Raw genomic sequence first — 8,345 nt, 5'->3', positions numbered from 1 at the left:
GACTATTACTGAGTTGAGCATAATCTATGTCTTAGATGCTGTAGTGTTGTTTTTATGAATTTGGGTGCACCAGAGTTTGGTGCATATATGTTCATAATTGTACTATCTTCTTGGTTAATTGTTCAGAATGAAGTTACCCTGTTTGTGTCTTCTGATTAGTTTTAGTTTGAATTCTATTTTGTTAGATATTAGAATTGCAACCCCTGCTTGTTTCTTAGTGCCATTTGCTTGAAATATTCTTTTCCAGCCTGTCACCTTAAGGTAGTTCCTGTCCTTGAAGGTTAGATGGGTTTCTTGCAGACAACAAAAAGATGAATTTTTTTTCGTTTTAAAAAAAAATTTATTTATCATTTTTATTTTATGTATGTGTGTGTGTATTGTCTGCATGTAGGTAAGTGCACCCATGTCGTGCAGTGTCTGCAGAGGTCAGAAGAGACTGTCGGATCCCCTGGGACTGGAGTTACGGACAGTTGTTAGCTGCCATGTGGGTGCTGGGATTTGAACCCGGGTCTTCTGCAAGAACAACCAGTGTTCTTAACCACTGAGCCATCTCTCCAGCCCTGGATTTTGTTTCTTAATCTATTCAACTAGCTTGTGTCTTTTCCATTCACATTTAAAGTTATTATTTAAAGATGTGTATTAGTTGCCATCATTTTGATTACTGTGTGAATTCTTTGTCTAATTTTGTGTTTCCACGATTATAGCTTCATTTAGTTTCTTTCTGTTACCCATATCCTATTTCTTCGTATTGCTTCAAGTATTCTTTTTTTTTTTTACATCTTATTAATACAGTATTTATTGTCTTGTCTCTGTCAAACCCTGAGCCAACCACTTTCCCCAGACTTCCTGGAGAGTCTCGGGAAAAGGAACATGCAGGGCAGACGGGACCTGGGAGAAAGAACTATGGGAGGTGGAGACAGCTGTTTCACATGGTGAAGAGGATCAGAAAGGCCACCATTAGGCAAAAGAGCCCCATGGCCTCTGAGAGGGCAAAGCCCAGAATTGCATAGGAGATGAACTGTTGCTTCAGAGATGGGTTCCTGGCATAACCAATGATAAGGCTCCCAAACACAGTCCCAATCCTAGCCGCAGAGCCAGCCACCCCAATGGTGGCTGCCCCAGCCCCAGTGAACTTGGCTGCTGTGTCGATGTCCCTTGAAATGGCGCTGGTTTGGAAGCTGTGGCTAGGGATGAGTGAGGTCAGGGGATGTGGGACTGCCAAGGTGCAGGGGCTCTCATCTGCCAATGTCTGGTCAGTTCAACACCACTGCAAGTAGAGGTCGACTCAGTAGCTGGAAGGTACTCTGCACCAAGGAACGGGTAGAGAGGAACTTGGAGCAGGTATACATTTTCAGGGGTGAGGGGTGAAGGCAGGAGAGCTGCTCCCAGGGCAGAAGAGACAGACAGGAGGCTTCAAGTATTCTTTAAAGGGCTGGTTTTGTGGACATGTATTCTTACAGACTATTCGTGTGGTAGGAGATTTTTCTTTGTTTTTCCACTACTAGAGACATTTTTGATGGGTAGAGTATTCTGAATTGGCATCTTTGGTCATTTAGAACTGGAAATTCCTTGGTACATACAGGCTTTTCTGTCTTTCATGGTTTGCACTGAAAAGTCAGCTGTTATTCTGATGGGTTTTCCTTTATATTTGACTTATTTTTCTTTTGTAGCTTTCAGTATTCTCTCTTTGCTCTGTACATTTACTGTTTTACTATGATATGCTATGAGGAGTTTCTTTTCTGGTCCAGTCTATTTGGCGTTCTATGTGCTTCTTGTATTCGTATGGGGATGCCTTTCCTTAATTTTGAGGAATTATCTACTACACTCCTGTTCAAGATCTGATCAATGTCATTAACCTGAAATTCTTTCCTTTCTCTATGCCTATGATACATAGATTTGGTCTTTTCATGGTATCCCACATTTCCTGCATATTCCATTCCTGTGTTTTTAAAAAAAAATTCATAATCTTTGCTTGAGCAGTCTAATTCTTCAGCTTTGTCCTCTGGTGTTGATATTCTGGTTTCCATTTCATTCATTCTACTCCTGTCATTTCAAATTGGCTTATTGAGTGGTTCACTTCCTTCTTTTCAGCCTGAGTTTTCTTCAATGTTTCTATGTCTTTTGTGAATTCAGTGACAATTTTATTCCTATCCTATTTTAGTTCTTTGATTTGTTTGCTTGTGTGTTCTTTAAATTTTTTTTAATATTCTGTGTCCTGGGTTATCTCTAGGGGCTTCTTCTTGTAGAACTCTACAGGACTGGTGGAGTTTGGTGGAAACATACTGTTTTGTTTTTCCATATTATTTTTCCATTGTGATTTTGGCATGTGGATTTCTTTTGTTGTTTGTGATTCTGGCATGAAACTCAAGCCTTCTTTTGTTGAGTTGAAATTTGCTTCTGTTTGTATCACTGGTGTGCCTTAGTTGTTTTTTTATTGGGTATATAAAGCTGGTTGGTCTAGGTTTCAAGTTCTCTCAGATTTTATTTTGGAGGGAACTGATGACTTCAGATCAGCTACTCAGAACTCCCACAGAGGCTCAAGTCAGCTCCAGTCAGGTACACTCAGGCTTCTTTCTAAAGTTTGGACCCCTACTAGCAGAAAATCACAGCACAATTTGGGAAGTTCCCTAAGGGGAGGTCTGGTTTTGGCACTCTGAGGCAGTCTGCTAAGACCTCTCCCCACACCATAGGGCACAGAGGTCTACCCCTGGTGACGTGGGGAGGTCTCACATGGTTCCAATTAGGGGTTGGGTATGGCACAGTTTGGGGAAGCTCACCACCACACAGAGGCCGGATCCAGGCACCGTTAGGCAGTCTGTTGAAGTCTCAGCCCCTACTCATGTTGGATTTTGTCAGAGGCCTTTTCTGTGTCTATTGAGATGACAAATGTGGTTTTTGTCTTTAAGTCCATTTATATGTCTTATTACATTTATTGACTTATGTATATTGAGCCATCCCTGCATCTAAGGGATAAAGCTGACTTGATTTTAGTGCATGGACAGTGTGTAGAGAATAAGAATAAGAAATTTTGGAGTGTCCAGTCCTAAAATGGACACCTGTATCACACCCTCTCCTCCCAAGGCTCTGGGATTACTGTGGAAGAATGGGCAGAAAAAATTTTAAGAGCCAGAGGTGGTGGATGATTGCAAGGAGATCATGTTGTCTGGACATAACAGGGAAGTTGCACATATGAACCCATAGCATATGTGACAATATGCACAATATGACAATATATGTAAGCCCAAGTCAGACAAAAACCTGGCATGCATGGGAGAGTTGGGCAAGCAGCCCCTGCCATGGATGAGGTTCTTTCAGCAATTGATGCCTGCTGCAGAGGGACAGGCATCTTTTTCTTGAAGGCTTTGTTTCCTGGTAGGTTGACCAGACTCCAGGTGATGGATCCACAACCCAAGAACATTTGAGGAACACAGATTCGACCACATAGGCCTTAAGAAAAGAAGAATAATAGAGGCCATGATGTCAGAGGGAAGATAGTAGGATGGGAGCGGAGATGAAGGAGGGGTTCTGAATATGAACAGAACACACTGTGTGAAATTCTCAAAGAATCAAAAATAGTTTTTAATCTACTGAGGAGGAAAGAAAATGCAGGTGGGAATAAATAATATATGAGAGGCCCCCAAATTGTTTTCTATGTTCAATCTACCATCATTTTCCTTCAACTGGAACCTGGCAGATCTCTGTAAGTTTGAGGCCACTCAAGTCTACTTAGTGATTTCCAGGCTAATCAATGCTACATAATGAGACTTTGTCTCAAAATTAAAAAAAAAAAGCCAAAACAAAAACCAAAGGTATATGGAATCTTTGTATTATCACAATAGCATGTTTATTTGTCATTATCTCCAAATACAAAGTTAAAGAAAACACACTTGTTTAGGGCTATAGCTAAGTGATGGAATGCATACTGAATCTCAACTCATACTCCTTCCCTTCCCATGGAAAACCTGGGAGTGTCCTACGTAGACTTTCCAGACTGGTTCACACCTCTCTGAGAGATGATATGGTACTTCAGACAATAGAACAAGTCTGAAAAATGATTTAATAATGGTATGGTCCTTTCTTCATTTCCTCCTCCTCCTCCTCCCCCCCTTCCTCCCTCTTCTCTCCATCTCTTATCTTTCTTGAAAGGGTCTCATCTACCATATGCTAACCCTAAATTACAGGGTTAAGCCTGGCTACATAGCCAAGAATGGCAGTGAAGTCAATAGTTGTATACCCAGCCCCTCCCTCCTCCTTGTCTTCCTTTCCTTCCAGGAAATCTACCTTGCTGGCCTGTACCTCGGGAAAATCTTGCTTCTGATACCTGTGGGAATTACCGGTGTGCACCGCTCCACCTGGAAATAGTGTCATTATTTATTGCACTTATGCTTTCCTTCTTCCTTCTCTTCTGCTGTTTACATTTTGTTGTATTGAGTTTTGTGGGGTTTTGTTGGTGGTGTTGAGTTTGGGGTTTTCTGTTTATTCCTATACCTTTTGAGACAGAGGTCTCCTTGTCGGCACACCTGGCCTGGAACTGGCTATGTAGACTAGGCTGGCCTGTATCTCATAGAGATATGCCTGTCTCTGAAACTGAGTGCTTGGATTGAAGGTGTGTGCCACCATGCTTGGCATATTAAGTTTTGAAACAGGGTCTCACATTGTGTAACCTAGGTTAGCCTTGAAGCCTCCTGCCTCATCCCTAAATGCTGAGTTGTATTTTTTTGAAAGTATAGATTGGAGTTGTGGACAATGAAATACCAAACTATTTTCCCACATGGGGAAAGATTCCCAAAGTAGTTTATGATTCCAGTGTAGCTTCTAGTATGCAGGATTCAACAGAAATAATATGGTAATTGCTAGACAGAATGAGTTTAGTTATTTATGCACATATTTGCAATCCCTAGGCCTTCACAGGTGGCAAGAGCTGCAGGGCTGGGAGGCATCTGAACCCTGCCCTGACTTGACCAGGCAAGGCAAGGCACATCTCTGGAGCTGGGATGGACCGGCAGAGCTTTGTATGTGCGTTCTGAGAGCCATTGGCTAGACTACTGTCATTGGTGTCTGAGGCGAACACCTATGTGCTTAGCAGGGTTGCTAGTGATGTAATCTGTGAACAATGGAACACTGAAAGTCACTGACTAGGCACAGTTCTGTTTGGGCGTTGCTAGGTGACAGAGTTCACTGCGGTTAGTTGCTGAACCACAGACCATCCCTGGTGGGATACTCCTGTGGCGCAGTGGTGAATTTTAGGTTTTCTGTCAAGGTTCTAGGGTTTAGGGGAAAAGAAACAGCGGAGGAAGAGGGCAGGGAGGTCCTGGGCGGCCTCGCCTGCCCTCGCCCGCCCCTCGCCATGCAGGACGTCGAGTACGATGCCTACATTCATAATAGCTACTACCGCTGTCTTCACAGTGGCATACCCCGTACCAGGTGGTATACCCACTTCGTTGGGGCCTTCAGGGGCTATGGATGTTTGCAATATGATAGGAGACACCCCATTGGATATGTTCCTGTGGGACACGTCCAGCGGGCCGCAAGTGTAGGTGCTGTAATTACAGTGGAGCGCGTGGATCTACCAGACTAGAGGGACAGGTAATAGGGCCCGGGAGAGGTGAAGGATAGAAGGAGGGGCAGTTGGGGACAGGCAAGGGAGGAGTTACACTTTTCCAGATGTGGGTCCTGAGAGAGGGTTGAGGAGAATGGGGGCCTGCTTTCCTAATGCTGCTGGATTTTCTTCCCGCCTCAGACTTCTAGGTTATGAGAACTCTCACATCTTGGAGGAGTCTACATTAAAGCCTTCTTTGTGAGAAGCAAAACAAAAACAAAGCTTGCCGGGTTCCAATTCATCTATGTTACCTCTTTTAGAGCGCTTTATTGACCACACGGCAGCGTTTGAAATAAAGAGCATTAAAGGCAGCCATGGTGGCATGTGCCTGCAGTTGGAGCTTTTAGAAGTTGAGTTAGGAGGATTTCAAGATCTAGTCCAGTCTGGCTAATATAGTTGACCCTTTCTTAGTTCAAGAAATCTAAAACTTATTTGAATACAAAAATGTTGCATCTGCAAAATAGGTATAATTTGTTATTTCACCCAATTGAAATACTATGTTTGTTGGCAGTAGGAATAGTGATTCTACCATATTCTGAGCTAACTCTTAGGTGCTAGGTTCAGTTCTGTATACTTTATGGAGAATCTCATTGAAGCATGAGAGTTGTGTTCTGAAAGATGGCTCCTATTTTTAATCCCCATTGTCACTGAGCTCCTAGGTGCATGAGAAGTAGGTAGTAGGTAACAGAGATTAGAGTAGAATTAAAATTTTATTTTCAATTGTTCCTTTTATTCAGACATGGTGGTCTAGCATGGATGCACCTCACTTGTAGAACACTTGCCTTGAATGGGGCAGGCCATGCACTGTATCACTACTACTCTGAATAAATACAAAAGTAGAGAAGTAAGGAAACTCCAATGGCTTCCCTTGCATCAGGACTTATTACCTGCTATCTAATACTTACAATTGTCTGGATGAAGGTGCTTTGACCTAGTTCTCCAAGTTCCTAAAACCCCCTCTCCTTTCCACAGGATCACTCTGCATTTTGCGTGTACTCATGACCATTGAGATGTGGTATGGCTCCTCATTGAGAAAACTTACAACACAAATGCCCACAGTGATGAAAAGAACACACTCCTAATTAAGGTGGATAATGGGCCACAGTTTCAGTTGAGATGGATTAGCATTAAAAGCTTAGAATATCTAGGTGTGTGCTGCTAGTTAATGCTTTCTAGATATGATAGGGAATTTGCCCTAGTGAGATCTCCAATGTATTGCAGTCTAACCAGGTCTTCATGAGGTCAAAACCAATTGATATGCCAAGACGGGGGATGGTTCATGGAATCCCACCTCTAAATATGAACTGCAGGTAATCAATGGATGCTGAGGGAGGGAGAATCATTTTTTTCCAGGGACTAATTCCATGATATGTTATCTGATCCCAAGTGGGCAAGCCTAAACACAGGTACACAAAATCCACCTCCACTACGTGGTCTTGGTATGTGTATACATATATATACATATACATTAACATATGGTGTATATGTAACAAAGAAGAGGAGGAGAAATTGAGAGGGATGGGGTTGACACAGGAGTAGGAGGGAGATCGGAGGCGGTGACACTAATGCAAATACACTATTCCTGTATGAAATTTTCAAAAATGAAATATTTGAAAACACTATGCAGGTGTGCTGACACACACCTGTAATCCTATGATGGGAGCCCGAGGCAGGAAGATTTTGAATTGAGGCAAGGCTGGGCTTACCTAAGCAGATCCTTGTCTCAAAAGAAGGGGTAAATATACTTAGAATAAAATTTTATTTCACTTAAGGGTAATTATTCAGTGACGTATTTGGAATGTTTATCTTGGATTCTTTGAATTGATAATTTATTTCTGTGTACAATAATCACAGGCTGTACAGCGGGACCATAAAGAATGCACATCGATTTTAATTAACCTCAGCACTGATCCACACGTCATGAATGTATATGGACAAAACACACTCCACCATGCCGTACTTAGGGGGCACATCCGAATGGCTGAAGAACTGCTGGCCCGCAGTGCAGATATTGACACCAGAACGAAGGTAAAAATGACTTAACTTTATTACCCAGATACTTGTAACAGTGGCACATAGCTCCATTTCCACATGTAGAAGGTCAAGCTTTCTGTGGTTAAAAATGTTTTGAAATGGGTTAATCACCAAAGGAATAAAATACTGATACTTTGTATGTGTTCTATATCTGTGTATACATGCTCACGTGCTTGTGCCTGCATGCGTACCTGTGTATACACAGACAGGCATAGGGCAGAGGTCAAGATCAGTGTTAGCCAAAATTGTTTTTCACTCTATTATTTTACATTTCTATTTGTCTACTATTATTGGGTGTGTGTGCATGATGCGTTTGTGGAGGTCAGAAGACGCCTTTGTGGACTTCACTCTCTCAACTTTATATGAGTTCTAAGGGTGGAACTCAGGTCACCAGGTTTGTGCACCATGGGCCTTTACCTGTTGTGCTGTCTCACCAGCTGCCCACCTTAAGTTTCCTGACATTTATTTGTCTTGTGTGTTTTGTTGCACATGGAGGTCTGAGGAGAACTTGTGGCAGTTCTTGACCCCCTGAGCCATCTGTCTTGCCCTTCACATTGTTTCTGAGACAGTGTCTCTAGTTGAGCTTGCAGCTCACCAATTAGGCTAGACTACCTGGCCAGCAAAACCCAGGGATCTTCCTAGCTCTGCATCACAGTGCTGGGGTTATAAGCCACCATCTCTGCTTATAACCTGCTTATAATTATTACCATGG

The 8,345-nt window shown here is 42.6% G+C and overlaps 1 pseudogene; it reads right to left on the bottom strand.

The window, feature by feature from the left end:
* Window positions 1-923: 923 nt before the first annotated feature.
* Window positions 924-1,349, bottom strand: LOC103736263 (annotated as a pseudogene).
* Between the last annotated feature and the right edge of the window lie 6,996 nt (window positions 1,350-8,345).

The sequence above is a fragment of the Nannospalax galili genome, unplaced genomic scaffold, assembly GCF_000622305.1.
Source record: "Nannospalax galili isolate Female #2095 unplaced genomic scaffold, S.galili_v1.0 scaffold938, whole genome shotgun sequence".
Classification (NCBI taxonomy): Eukaryota; Metazoa; Chordata; class Mammalia; order Rodentia; family Spalacidae; genus Nannospalax; species Nannospalax galili.
Note: the sequence above shows the minus strand (reverse complement) of the source record. Positions and strands in the feature narration are given on the sequence as shown.